Below are 14084 nucleotides of genomic sequence, written 5' to 3' on the forward strand. Positions count from 1 at the left end.
CATGATGTCATAAAGAATCAGTGTCAAGCAAATGAAAGACATTGATTTCTGCTATTTCCATTGGTGAAGTAAGCGTTGCACATTTGTTACCTTTCACTCTGCATGGGACAGTTACTTCAAAGGGAGTGCAAAAATACCCATCAGAAACAAAACTCAGAAGTTGCAATCACAAAGGAGGAACAGAGAAGGCTGGTGTTCATTTAGGGGAGCAACATGCTGCTTGTCATGTCTCACTGCTTTGTCATAAAGGGAGGGGGTATTGATGGCCTCTGTAAGAACAAGCAGAGCCTTAAGGAAAGCTTTGAGCAGCACTGTGCTTCTAGACCTTTGTTTTTCATTGCATATGTTAAGAGATTTCTTCTTCTTTCGGCAGTGGTTATGTTTTTCAATTTTTCCAATTGCTGCTTGGGTAAATGTTTGATTCACACACCTGCTATTCAAATATTCTGGGATTTTCAGGGAATAATATCTAGGTACTAATGGTTGATTTTTTCCCCCCTAATACAGCTTAATAACTCACTTCTCTTATTTGTAGATCATGACTATTTGGCCATATTGTTTTTATCATTAGCTGGCAAGTGCTTAGATAAAGAAGAGCCAAACCCAATCTGTTTCTGGGTGAAGCATCTTATCATGCAAAAAGAGAAGGTTGAGACAGAAATGAAAATATGTGTTTGGAGTGCAGAATAGGAAAGGATGTTCCTAAATTACTTGGACTTTCTCTTGGATTGGAAGGTTTTGTTATTTAATTATATGCAGTTATGCATTTCTTCTTCATGAGCATCTCTGTTCTGCTTTGGTATAAAAGGCTTGATGTAGCTCAGTTTTTCAAGGATATAGCAAATCTGCACATTTCTTACCTTTATAATTCTCTCCATTGGAAATGACTGATGGGAAGTAACTGAGTGGATATTTACCTTCCAAAACATGGATGTTACTTAACATACACATATAAGAGAGTGAAATTATAAATTTCTGTGTGACTCTGTATTTCCTTTGGCCAGTTTAACTTTTTCCTAAAGTACAGTGTGATCATAAAAACAATCACACAGCATTTATTGAGTTTTATGCGTGAGGCAGGATGCTTTGTCTTCATTTGTGAAACCTCATTTGGTGACAATTAAGTTACGCTAAACTTTAATAAGGTGATTTAAGAAATTATCAGAGTTTACAAGCTATAAAATTTGGCCCAGAAAATAGCAAAAAGCATATCTTTCGTTCTTCTGTCTATGCACTGTAGCCTATCTGTACACGTTTGTTTATTTGTGGATAGTCTGGATGAGTTGTCAGGCAATGGGCAGTATAATGTCATGCTTAAGTTTTCACACACTGGAATCACACGGCTTGGGTTCAAGTCCAATTTTGCACCTTGGGCAAGTTACTTAACATCTTCTTTATCTGCAAAATGGTGATAATCAAGCCTCTGGAGTTGTTGTGAAACTTACAATAAAGTACTACATGGAAAGCACAGTAAGTAATTCCTAATACATCGTGAGTGTTACCATGGCAATGGAAGGGAGAAATCAAGTCTTCACACAAAAATGTCCCTTCCTGACAAAATATTTGTCTGAGTAGACATTTGACATAACTGTACATAGTTACGGTTTTTAAAATTTTTGTTCAAAATCATTAGTTGACTTTAATCTGACTAGATACTAAGAGCAAATACATTCCCTCAGTCTAATGCTGCTGTCTTTCTCTGTCTTATGAAGAATCAGAGAAGTAAGATTTTTAAAACCTAAACATTTTAACACCGCCTTCTGAAGACTTCATTGCAGCAGAGTTGATTGGACCATGAGAGGAAAAACAAGCAGTGAAAGAGGCAAACCTATTTCCATTAACTTGACAGCACAAAACCCTTTGAACAAGGGCCCTATTATCTTTTGGGTAACAGGTGGTAGCTGGGCTATTAAGCTGTTCTGGGCAGGATTTCAGATTTCCTTCTTCAGTGCTTCGGGCGATACCCTTCTATCCTAAAGCGACCAGTAATAATTAGGTGTCTGGAATGAAATACAGAACAGCATTATGCTTCCTACCTCTGGAAGAGAAAGTCACTTAACTGGCTCTAAATCAATGAATTTTCTTTTTTATTCCTGACCGGAGTGTTAGAGGTAGCAGAGAACATGATGGAAATGTGAATTGTAGCTTGGTACACAATCACACAAAAAAACAGATGTTAGGACACACTTCCCTGCAAGTAAAAGAAGCAAACCCCAAAGCATCGAACCTTTATTTCTAACATAAATACTTTCATTACATTGCATTCTCTATCACTGTAGGGCCACCTGTTCCACATTTAATGAAATAAAGTCCCTTGTAATAGGTGATACATAGGTGAAAAGACAAAGTGAAGGTTGTAAACAGGGCTTAACCTACATTACTTTTCAGATCTTAGTTTTATTAAACCATGTTCCCATAAGAGGGGACCAATAAATGGAGAAGGAATTATTTCTACCATGTCTTGTAAATCTCCGAAGAGAAAACTGACAGTTATTCTGTTAGAATTTGGTCTGAAGTTTTCCTGGGCAGATTGGGGTAGAGAGAGAGAAGATGGAATCTGCCAATTGTAACACAAACTTTCCTCAGTGCCCTCCCAAGAAGGTTGAGCCTGATCCTTGCAAAACGAATTCCCCTAAGTTGCTTCTTACATGCCACTTCAAGGATGGACTCCAAGAACAGTTCAACCTATTTTCAAAAATCAGAATACTTACTTCTGCAAAATTACTCACCTCGAAAACTTTCTGCCAGCTTTCTCCCCCTCAAACTTCAGGTCCCTCTTCCGCTGCCCAGATACTTGCAGGCATTAAGAGCAATCATTCTGTGCTCGTATCTGAACTATTTAAAGAAATGGCCAGGAAAGAACTTGTGGCTTTTATTGCGTATGATCACCCTTTCTTTCATTAGCAAGAGTTGTCTGCTGGCCAACTGTATAATTTCATTCTATGGTGGCTGAGTTTTTTTACTCCCCTTCAGAGGCTAATACATCAGTGAAAAGAGAAGCAGAATTAGTAAGAAGGTCCTTTGAATGCTTTTGCTTGGGAAAATAAAACATACATTGAGAAAATGCATTAAGCATCTATGTACACTTTAACAGATGGTTATAAAGTGCATATAACCGCTGCCACATAAAAAAAAAAAATTTGACAGTATCTGGGAGCCCCTTAATGTGCCTCTGTGATTGCAATTTCCCTCCCCACCAAAGGTGGCCGCTGTCCTGATTTTTTTATTGTCATCATATCCTTTTCTTTGTAGTTTTTTTTTTTTTTTTTTTTTTTTTTTTGTGGTATGCGGGCCTCTCACTGTTGTGGCCTCTCCCATTGCGGAGCACAGGCTCCGGACGCGCAGGCTCAGCGGCCATGGCTCACGGGCCCAGCCGCTCCGCGGCATATGGGATCCTCCCAGACCGGGGCACGAACCCGCATCCCCTGCATCGGCAGGCGGACTCTCAACCACTTGCGCCACCAGGGAGGCCCTCTTTGTAGTTTTAAAGTTTAGAGATATGCATCTCTAAACCATATATTTAGTTTTGCCACTTTTGAACTTTCTATAAATGGAATCACAGTGTGTTGTTCTTTTGTCTTGCTCTTTTCACTCAGCATTACTTGTAAGATTCATTCATTTTGTGCGTTTACATTTTGAGAATTTTCAAACATGAGAGAATTGTATAATGATATCATTGCACAGTTTAATTGTATAGTTATATAGCCATCACCTAACAGTTACTAAGATGTGGCCATATTCATTGCTTTTTTTTTTCCTGAAGTGTTTTGAAGTAAATGACAGACATCTCTAATCATTCGTCTCTAAAAACTCAGGAAAATGTCCTCTATAACACCAATTCCATTATCATAGGTAGCAAAACTAATAGTAATTCCCTAAAATATTGTCTAATACCCAGTCCATATTCATATTTTCCCAACTGACCCCCAAACGCTTTAATAGCTAGTTTGTTCAAACCAGGATCCAATCAAGACCCATGAAAAAGGTTCTTTTAACAGCACAATTTACAGCTTAAAATGAGTCTGTGATCCTTTTTTTCATACACTTCATCAGTGGATAAGGCTACTGTGGGACCTGACTGCAGGCACTTCTCCCACAGTAAGAGGGAAATAGATCGCCTTGTCTATGCTAATGACATGTCCAACTCTCATGCTCTCTGACTCCAGAGGAAATTAAACTGTCTGCATTACTGTCAGAAAGAAGTACCTAATACCAATTATGTCAAAACCCAGATTGTTGTTTTGGACAGATACTCTGTAGTATTGAGCTGATCAAGGTTAAGTCTAGTCTTTACTTATCTGGAGAACGGATGGGGGACTGCCCATCTGGGGAGGTCACTGGAATGCAGATGTCTACCAACTGAAGTCTCTACCAGGACCACAGGAGGACTGGTAGATGGATGGCTGGTCACTTTGCTCCATTAGGATCTTTCTGGATCTTTCAATCATGCCTTGCTCATTTAATATTGCAGGACTTTAGGTTTTCTGTTGTGTTTGATTCAAACATTGACCAGAAAGCTCTTTATGAAAGATCTTGGCCCCTCTGTGTCCCTGCTGAGTTAGAAAAGCTGACCTCCCTGGTTCCTTTTTACAACAGAACAACCACATTTGCTTCCTGCAACCTGGAATTTAGATCATTGTTTCGCAGAAGATTTTCCTCAGAATGAAAGACCCATGGTACTCCATGAAAGGGTCATACTGTCAAACGAATTTGGGAGAAACACTGGGTTAAACTGAGTTAAACTGGTTTCTTTAGGGCCTCTCCTGCTAATGAACACTGTGATCCTCCAGTGGTACATGGCATTTCCCAAAACTATTGTCCTCAAACCCTTTCCTCAGAGCATCTCTGGGGGATACTGTTCTGCAGAACAGACGGTGGAAAGTGCTGACCTAGATAACTTGGATGTAATCACAAACAACAGTAAATAAACAATCTCATCTCCTACCTCATGGGCCGGGAAGAGTTTATGTAAGCTAGCTACTCAGCGTTGCACGAGTACATTGGGTAGGTTACCATGTTAGAGATGAGGAACCTTATTCATGCACCCCATCCACTTGGACCATCGCTGGAGTTCACATTGTAACAATGTGAATCAGGATCTATGCTTATTATGTGATGAGGACAGTTACACCTTAGATTCAATCTTTTAGATGAAATTTCCACATGGTTTAGATTTTTAGAGGGGAAAAGAGTTCTAAACTGGTCAGTCTCTCTGGTTTTAAAAAAAAATTTTATTAAAGTGAGTTGATTTCAATGTTGTGTTAATTTCTGCTGTACAGCAAAGTGATTCTGTTTATATATATATATATATATATATATATTCTTTTATATATCCTTTTCCATTATGGTTTATCACAAGATATTGAATATAGTTCTTTGTGCTATACAGTTGGACGTAGTTCAGTCTTTCTGATTTTGAGGATCACTTGGCCTTAATTGCCAAATATATTAAAAGCGATTTTTCATTTTGAATTAGTAATTCAATAAGCTTTCTTTGGATAATCAAGTAATCAAAAACCTTCTTGCCTAGTGATTCTACATTTAGCAAAATGTTTAGCTATTCATAGGACCCCTCAACATCATCTCAGTTGGTAAAAGTCGGTGCTCATACAAATTGCTTCTAGATTAACAGGACTTCTTCTTGAATGTGCTTATCATACCATTCTGTCTGAAACTAGACGTTTAAAATTGCATTCTTTTCTACTTCTTTCTTCAACCCAGCATTTAGATTGACAACCTTGTTGCTTTTCTCCTTAATTTCCTTATGAAATAGAAGATCAACTGGCATTTGTCATCTGATCTTTTGAAATGGAAGACCTCTGGATTTATCCCTTCCTCCAAATCCTTGCTCTCCTTTCCCCTCTTTTATATATTGTATGTATACATTTAATTTTGAAAGAGAGTCTCTTCATCTTAGGGGAAATGGATGCATTTTCTCTGGAGATAGTGTAAATGTAGGTTGGTTGTTTCATGTTGGGTCCTTCTAGGATGTAGTTGCATCATATTAATCATTTTCCTTATTTATGATGTCAGCTGGGAAGTAGAGGTAGGTTCCAGGTTCTGGAGGCTCATTCCATTGGTTACTTGTAGATCTCTAGCATAAATTCACTTTCACTGGAGTTGTCAAATTTTAAAGGGGTAAAAGCTACAGATTTTACTTGCAAGTTGACTGTTCTAACCACTGAAAGCATAAGACTCTGCAGGAAGCTACTGCAGATTTCATCATTTCTCAATTGTTTCCCCCCTTCAAACTTCTATCCCATACAGAATGTAATTTAAAGGCAGTTGAGCAGAGAATTCAACAGAGATAGATTATCCTAGAGAAAAATATGAACAACTCCCTGCTCTGGTACTCTGAGAACCAGATGACTGAAAAAGCATCAATATTGCTTTTTTTCCCCATTTCCTCATTTTATGAAATGTAAGAGTTTCTTTCTTCCATCAGTACGGGGAGCACAGCGAAAATACCCTGCCCAGTAAGTCTAGTGATATATTTTAGAAAAATTCTTTTACCCGTTCACATGGGTGCCTGAACAGGCATATTCACAGTAGCAATATTTGTAGGCCAAAAATGCAAAGCAACTTAAATTTTCTTCAGCTGCAGATGGTGAAATCAGTTCTGGCACTTATATCCCATGTAATGGTATGTGGTACTCAAAAAGAATGAGGTGCTTCTGTATGTACTGATGGGAAGGTCTCTAAAACATATTTATAGATGAGAGGAGAAAAAAAGAGTTGTAGAACAATATGAGCAGAATGATCCCATTTGTGGTTTTAAAAACTGTATTTATATAGTGTGGGAGTGTGTGGGAAAGAGGGAGAGAGAGAGGGAGGAAAGAAAAGAGAGAATGAAAATATCAAAGAAAGGCGGTAGTGAGATTTGATGAGTTGGGTCTATGGAAAGAGGGGCAATGAAAAAGGAGTTTGTTTTCTGTTTCTTGAATTATTAACAGTGAACATGTTTCATGTATTTTTATAAATAAAAAAATAAAAGAACACGTGTATGTGAGCACATGAAAAAAAAAAAAGAGAATGTCCCAGTTATTTTTAACAAAATCATCCATCGCAGGCATTCACTAAGCAGAACAAGCCCATCCAAGATGCCCGTTTTAAATTCATTGATGTTAAAGAAGCATAGGATTCCTTGGCTTAGCACATACCCATGTGGATAGGGAGACTGAAAAAAATAATTAGGGGGAGGTGATGGGGAACTGGCTTTTAGTAAATATGGCATATCCTGCAGTGGTGGCTCAAAAGAGGTTCACAGTAGTGATTAGAACTGGTGTCACTCCATTACCAGAGTTAGTCTCTGTGCTTTGGTGGAATTTACCGCTGAGGATCAGTCCTTCACCCAACTTTCTGTTAATAAAGCACTGGCTCAAATGTAAGCAGACTTCAGAGCAATAGAATGGAACATAAAGCTGTGAAAACCAAAACCCTCATTAGCTTTTCCCTTTGTTTACAAACCAGTGCAAGAATAGGTGTGTTTTAAACTGTAGGCTTTATTATTATTCAGGTATGGTGAAGCCCACAGATCAAGAGACAATTGCCATTGAAAAGAGAGTCTAGTATATTCACAGATCCCGAAGAGAACGGGTCACGCCAGGCCATGGAGAGCCACGTGGAGAAGCACCAGGGGTGTTCAGGGAGCAGAAAGGGAGGAGAACGTGGGCAAGAGCCTTTATTGTGGTTTCCACAGGAAGGAATGTGCAGGATAGGGTTAACAGGTGTGCCTGGCTAGTGTGAATCATTTTAGTGGCTCTGGGCATAAGGACTGTCTCTGGTTGTCTGGTACCTGGCCCTGGGGTGATGAGGGCAGGAGAACCTTGGCCTGTAGTGTAAGAACTCCGTAAAGGAGTTGATTGAGGATAGGGACTCTGGAGTGGTTGGTTTGCATACGAAAGGCAGGCTCATAGGCAAGTCACTTACTATCTGTAGGAATCTGTTAGCCCTGGGAGGGGCTGTCTGTCTCTAGGATCATCATGGCTCCAAGATGTCAATGTATCAGAAGTATGAAAAATAAAAAGGCACGGTCAATAGATGGTGAAAAATGCAAGAATACCTATGCCAGCAGCCGCATAGCACAGGGAGATCAGCCCAGTGCTTTGTGACCACCTAGAGGGGTGGGATAGGGAGGGTGGGAAGGAGACACAAGAGGGAGAAAATAGGGGATATATGTATATGTATAGCTGATTCACTTTGTTATACAGCAGAAACTAACACACCATTGTAAAGCAATTATACTCCAATAAAGGTGTTTAAAAAAAAAAAGGCCTTTCAAGGTTTTCTGCATGATTTTTATATGAATATTTTGTTTAATGGCAAGCTTCGAGAGCCTTCCTTGGACATGCCAACCTTTTAATATAATTTTGGGGGGCCATTTGGGGCCATTTTTGGTACAGTAATTGAGAAGTACTTCTCATTTCAGGTGAGAAAGAGGGGTATGTGAAGCTTTTTAAAATGTGTTTGGACCTACTCAACTAATTCTTTGTCTTTGTTTATCTCTAAAAGCCCGTCAGTCATTTTTCCCCCTTTCCTCTAAAGGCTGTCTCATATGCTGGCATAGAATTTTAGACCGGGTGTCCCTGCAGTAGCCTTGGCACATATGCTGGTTTATGCAATTTGGTTTTGATGTTTCAGTCACCACAGGCTCGTCTCAAAAGCCTATTACAGTGTTCTGCGCCTACTACCGCCTGGAGATTTGGTTCTTTTCTAAAGATCCAAGGAGTTGCATTGTTGTGCTCTGAGCTGTATTTTCATTTTGGGGGGAAACCAGCTTCTTGCTTTTTTTGTTTTGTTTCTATTCTGTTAGAGGTTAAAATAATTGTTTTTAGAAAGTTACTTTTGTATGCTACATATCTAATCCTTGTATTTTACTGTTGTCCTCTTGCTGACTGTGGCCGAAAGTTTAAATTTAATCGTCTGCTTAGATTTACTATTTTTGTTTTTAACTCATGTTTTTGCCCTGGTGGTCACTATTTTTTTTTTCATAACAGCTTGATTGAGGTATAATTTACACAACATAAAATTAACTCTTTGGACGAGTACACCTCAATGATTTTAGTAAAATTGAAGAGTTGTGCAACCATCACTGCATTCCAATTTCATAACCAAAAAGTTTACACAGCACATTCCCATGTGTGGTCACTCAGATTTTATATTGCCCTGTGCTTTAATAACGGAATAATATTGGAGTGATCCTTATATAGTAGATTTTCTTATTTTAAATTAAGTCCTTACTGACTTTATTTTTTTATATAAAAATGTTACCGGGCTTCCCTGGTGGCGCAGTGGTTGAGAGTCCGCCTGCCGATGCAGGGGACACGGGTTCGTGCCCCGGTCCGGGAAGATCCCACATGTCGCGGAGCGGCTGGGCCCCTGAGCCATGGCCGCTGAGCCTGCACGTCCGGAGCCTGTGCTCCGCAACGGGAGAGGCCACAGCAGTGAGAGGCCTGCGTACCACACACACACACACAAAAAATGTTACCTACTTGTGTGCTTTTTGCCACAAGTTTAACGAAGTAGCTTTTCAGTTTTATTTTCCTTTTAAGAGATAAATGATGTTGTTCTGTTAACTTCCATTTCCCATCTCCCAGAGACCAACATCCCCCAGTTAATCAGCTCCCTCTCACACCTCGGTACTCACTTACCCGATTTATTCCTCCTACCCTTTGGACAGATGCAGTGCACGTTATACCTTCTCTTTCCCGATGCATTGCTCCTCATCTTCTGACTTCCTTAACTTTTCATAATCTCTTCTCTTCTTTTTTTGTCTTTGTTTTACCCAAAGCCAAAATTGTTGGAGAGGGAGGATTGGACCTAGCTTTGGTTGGTGAAAAGGAAACTGTATATTTTCTTTCTCCCCACATGGAATCCTCTTCCCCCGGGGTTTATGGCTTAGTAATAGACCAGGTCAGGTGAGTTGAGTTTTCCTCCTGCTGCACCGAGAGTCCATTTTATTTCACTCCCTGGGGCAGTGGGTGAGCTTGTCTTTGACCCCAGTTAGACTTAGCTCCAACTTTGGAGGAACTGCTGAAAATAAGATTAGCAGAGAGGCATCATGTATACCTTGTTAAGAGAGATGGTGAAGAGTGCCTTAGAAAGAAGAAGCTCCTGAACCAAAGAGTAATTATGTTATTTTACTGTGATACTCAGCCCCAAATAAACTAGTAATAAATTGCCTTCTATTTTTAAAAACTTATTCCCTGGAAGTATAGTTGATTTACAGTGTGTTAATTTCTGCTGTACAGCAAAGTGATTCAGTTATACATATATATATATTCTTTTTCATATTCTTCTCCATTATGGTTTATCGCAGGATATTGAGGATAGTATCCTGTGCAGTAGGACCTTGTTGTTTATTCTTGCCTTCCATTTTTAAAGCGGTATACATTAGATTATATTTAGAGCCTATATACATAATAACAATCTCCATAATAAAGTGGTATAGTGGAGGCAAAAAAAAAACCCCACAGACTTTAAAATCTCTTTCTGCTCTTCTACTTACTGCTCTGTGACTCTGAGCAAGTTAATTTTGCTGGGCCTCAGGTGCCACATCTGTATAATGGGAATAATAACACTTCACAGGACTGTGGTGAAGATTAAATTAAATGACATGACATCCACCCTTCTCACAATGAATGATCTGTGCATCCTCTCTGGGCACAGGGTTCTGCATAGGAAATGGACAAAGCCAAAGCGTAAATAAGCCATCTCTTCCCAGAATGTCAGTTAAAGGTGGAAATTGGTGTGCATGCGGGAGAGGGTGGAGGGGGGGTACTTTCTTATTTAAATAAGAGCCAGATATAGTATGTGAGCTCTACCTTCGTTCTTAAGGAAAAACTCAATACATTAAAGAAATGGCATGCTTGGGACAGGCAACTTCAGTCATACCCTTGGAGCCCCTGGCATTACTCCTTTACTATTAGGAGTATTCACATGGAAAAGTTTGAGAAACACTGGCATGTATAGGACAGTCTCATCATCCCTGTTTCATGATGTATCCCAGTACACTTCCCGAGCACATAGCTGATATCTCCTCCTGGGTGTTGGTGACATTGAGCTCAGCATCCTCCCTCCACGCCTGATTCTCCTTCTGTGTCCCCTGCCTTAGTAATTGACACCACTGTCCATTTAGTTACTCAAGTCAAGAACCAAGGAGTCCTTCTTGACCCCTCTCTCCCCTGCACACCCCATGCCCAATCCTTACCTTCAGGTCGTGGCAACATTGCCACCTTCACATGTCTTGAGTGTATCCCTTGTCTCTGTGTCTGTCTTCAGCATCTTAGGGTAGCTGCCATCATCTTCTGCCCAGACTTCTGTAATCACCTGGTAACTGGCCTCCCTCCAATCCATCCTCCACACTAAAATGGGCGTTGGTCTTTCAAATACTTAAATCTGATCACTTCTTCCCATTTCCCTTAGAATAACATGGTCAATAAGGCCTTTGCATGGCCCAGGCCCCCTGCCCCTTTGGCCACATCTTAAACCATCATTCTACACCTGGTCCTGGTGGTACAGTCACACCAGATTGCATTCTGCTTGTCCACGGCACCCAGATTCCTCCGTCAGGAGCCATTGCCAAGCTTGCTCTATCTGGAGTGTTTCCGTCAGCTCCTACCCAACTGCCCTGGGCTAAGATAAGGTATATTTATCTTTCAAACTCAGCTCTGGGGTTTCTTCCTCAGAAAAGCCTTTTCTAACTCCCCAGTGGAGGAGGTTATTTATCATACGCTCTGATGGAACCATGTCTTCTTCTTTTTTTTTATTTTATTTTATTTATTTTATTTTTGGCTGCGTTAGGTCTTCGTCGCTGCACACGGGCTTTCTCTAGTTGTGGTGAGTGGAGGCTACTCTTCATTGCGGTGCGTGGGCTTCTCATTGCAGTGGCTTCTCTTGTTGCGGAGCATGCGCTCTAGGAGTGCAGGCTTCAGTAGTTGTGGCGCACGGGCTCAGTAGTTGTGGCTTGTGGGCTCTAGAGCACAGGCTCAGTAGTTGTGGCGCACGGGCTTAGTTGCTCTGCGGAATGTGGGATCTTCCCCGACCAGGGCTCGAACCCGTGTCCCCTGCATTGGCAGGCGGATTCTTAACCACTGTGCCACCAGGGAAGCCCCAAGGAACCATGTCTTCTTTTATGAGGCCCATCTCAATTTGCAGTCACACATTAGGCGATATCATCATTTGATGACTGAATCACACATTAGTCTATAATCCCTGTGAGGGAGGGGCTGTCCCTTTGGTCACCATCATCTCCAGCCCCTGCCAGAGTAGCTTTGCACTCCGGGCAGCTGATCGTCAGTTGTTGAATGAGTGCGGAGAGACAGCTGAGGTCTGGATACCTAAGTGGTTGGCCTGACAGTGACCATATTCTGATGATACTTGAGATCTCGGACCTCTGCGTCTAGGGCTCTGTCCGGCTCGCTGCAGATCCTTCCCTTAGTGCCGTGGGTCAGGTTCATCCTCTTTACTCCACGGTTTTGAAAAGCCCCTGGGAAACCTCATTTTGTTGAAGAGAAATCTGTTCATTTACATGGTTCAGTACAGGATGGCAAAGCACCTGTTTATTCACCCAAAAGATTGGTAACAAACTTTTTACTTAAAAACCCCCGCTTCATCTTGCCTGTTCAGTCTTTCCCACTGTGCTGCTGAGCAAATCTTTTTTAAAATCAGGCAGAACTTTCTAACCGAACTGCACGCACCTCTCTTCCCCTTCCCCGGGCATCCCTCTCCTGCACGAGAACCCCGTCTGCCCTCTTCCCACCATATCGTACTCTTCGGGTTGGGACATAAAACTCCTTCACCTCCCAAAACGAACACTGCTCCGTTAATCCTCCCACTCACCTCTAACCCTTGCCCTTGCGTACAACCTTCCTGCCCTCACGTCTGTGGGTAAATCGTGGTGGCTGGGGTGGAGGCATCAGTGTCTTCCCAGACCGGCACAGTGACTTGATTAAGAGCACACGGCTAGTGGGTAACGTAGTTGCAATCACAATTCTTGTTTCCTTGCTTTCTTTCTAGTTCTTACTCATATTCTTTGCATTAAATTCTATTGAGAGGTGTGTGTGTGTGTGTGTGTGTGTGTGTAATCTGCATCTAAATTTGTCTGCATAAAATTGTTTCCATATTTTATAACTGGTATTCCCCCCCCCCGAATAATTGTGTATCCAAAGGATATAAAGAATCTCAAGTTGACAAAAGTGATTGCCGTCACGTCTCACCTCCTCCATTCTGTGTTTACTGAAACGTCAGCTGCTGGAATAGCTTTCTTTCCTCTGCAGGTTCTGCTGGTTTCCCCTTCCCCACCTGGGGCCACAGGCCTGCCCTTTGGTGCTGCCCTCACTTCCCCACCCTGGGGCTCTGTTTCCACTTGACTTGCCCTCCATCATACCCGCGGATCCGAGAGGAAGCGCTCCCTCTTCCCCCCTGCAGCTCCCACCTGCCTGAACGGTTGGCTCAGGTGAATGGCTGGTCAGGTGGAAGTGTGTTTGGGAACTGAACAGTCCATTCCTTCTTTGCAGCCAAGAGAGGAGAGCGGTGGGTGGGTGTCACGTGGAGGTCCCCGCCGCACCCTAGGCTCTCCTCGGGAACCTGGGTACCAATCCAGGGAGCTTTTTAGGAGATATTTTCAAATGACTTTTAAAATAGTTGGGAAGCAACAAAATCCTCAGTGAGATGTGATCTGTATGAACTAGGTAATTAAAAAAGAAATCCCCGGGCTTCCCTGGTGGCGCAGTGGTTGAGAGTCCGCCTGCCGATGCAGGGGACACAGGTTCGTGCCCCGGTCCGGGAAGATCCCACATGCCGCGGAGCGGCTGGGCCCGTGAGCCATGGCCGCTGAGCCTGCGCGTCCGGAGCCTGTGCTCCGCAACGGGAGAGGCCGCAACAGTGAGAGGCCCGCGTACCGCAAATAAAATAAAAAATTAAAAAAAATAAAAGAAATCCCACCTATGAGGAAAGGCCACACTCAGGAAGATGCTGTGTGATGCAGAGGTTAAGCCGAGGGCAGAGGTCGTGTTTTCTGGCTTTGAATCTTGGATGCTCTTCTCAGTATGACTCTGATAGGTTGTTGAGCTGCTCTGTGGTAC

General features: G+C 41.8%; 1 protein-coding gene across 1 annotated transcript in view; it reads left to right on the forward strand.

Annotated features, from left to right (window-relative positions):
• The window catches only part of PHACTR1 (phosphatase and actin regulator 1), a 542166-nt gene that overhangs the window by 416690 nt on the left and 111392 nt on the right, over positions 1-14084 (forward strand).

The sequence above is a fragment of the Mesoplodon densirostris genome, chromosome 10, assembly GCF_025265405.1.
Source record: "Mesoplodon densirostris isolate mMesDen1 chromosome 10, mMesDen1 primary haplotype, whole genome shotgun sequence".
NCBI lineage: Eukaryota > Metazoa > Chordata > Mammalia > Artiodactyla > Ziphiidae > Mesoplodon > Mesoplodon densirostris.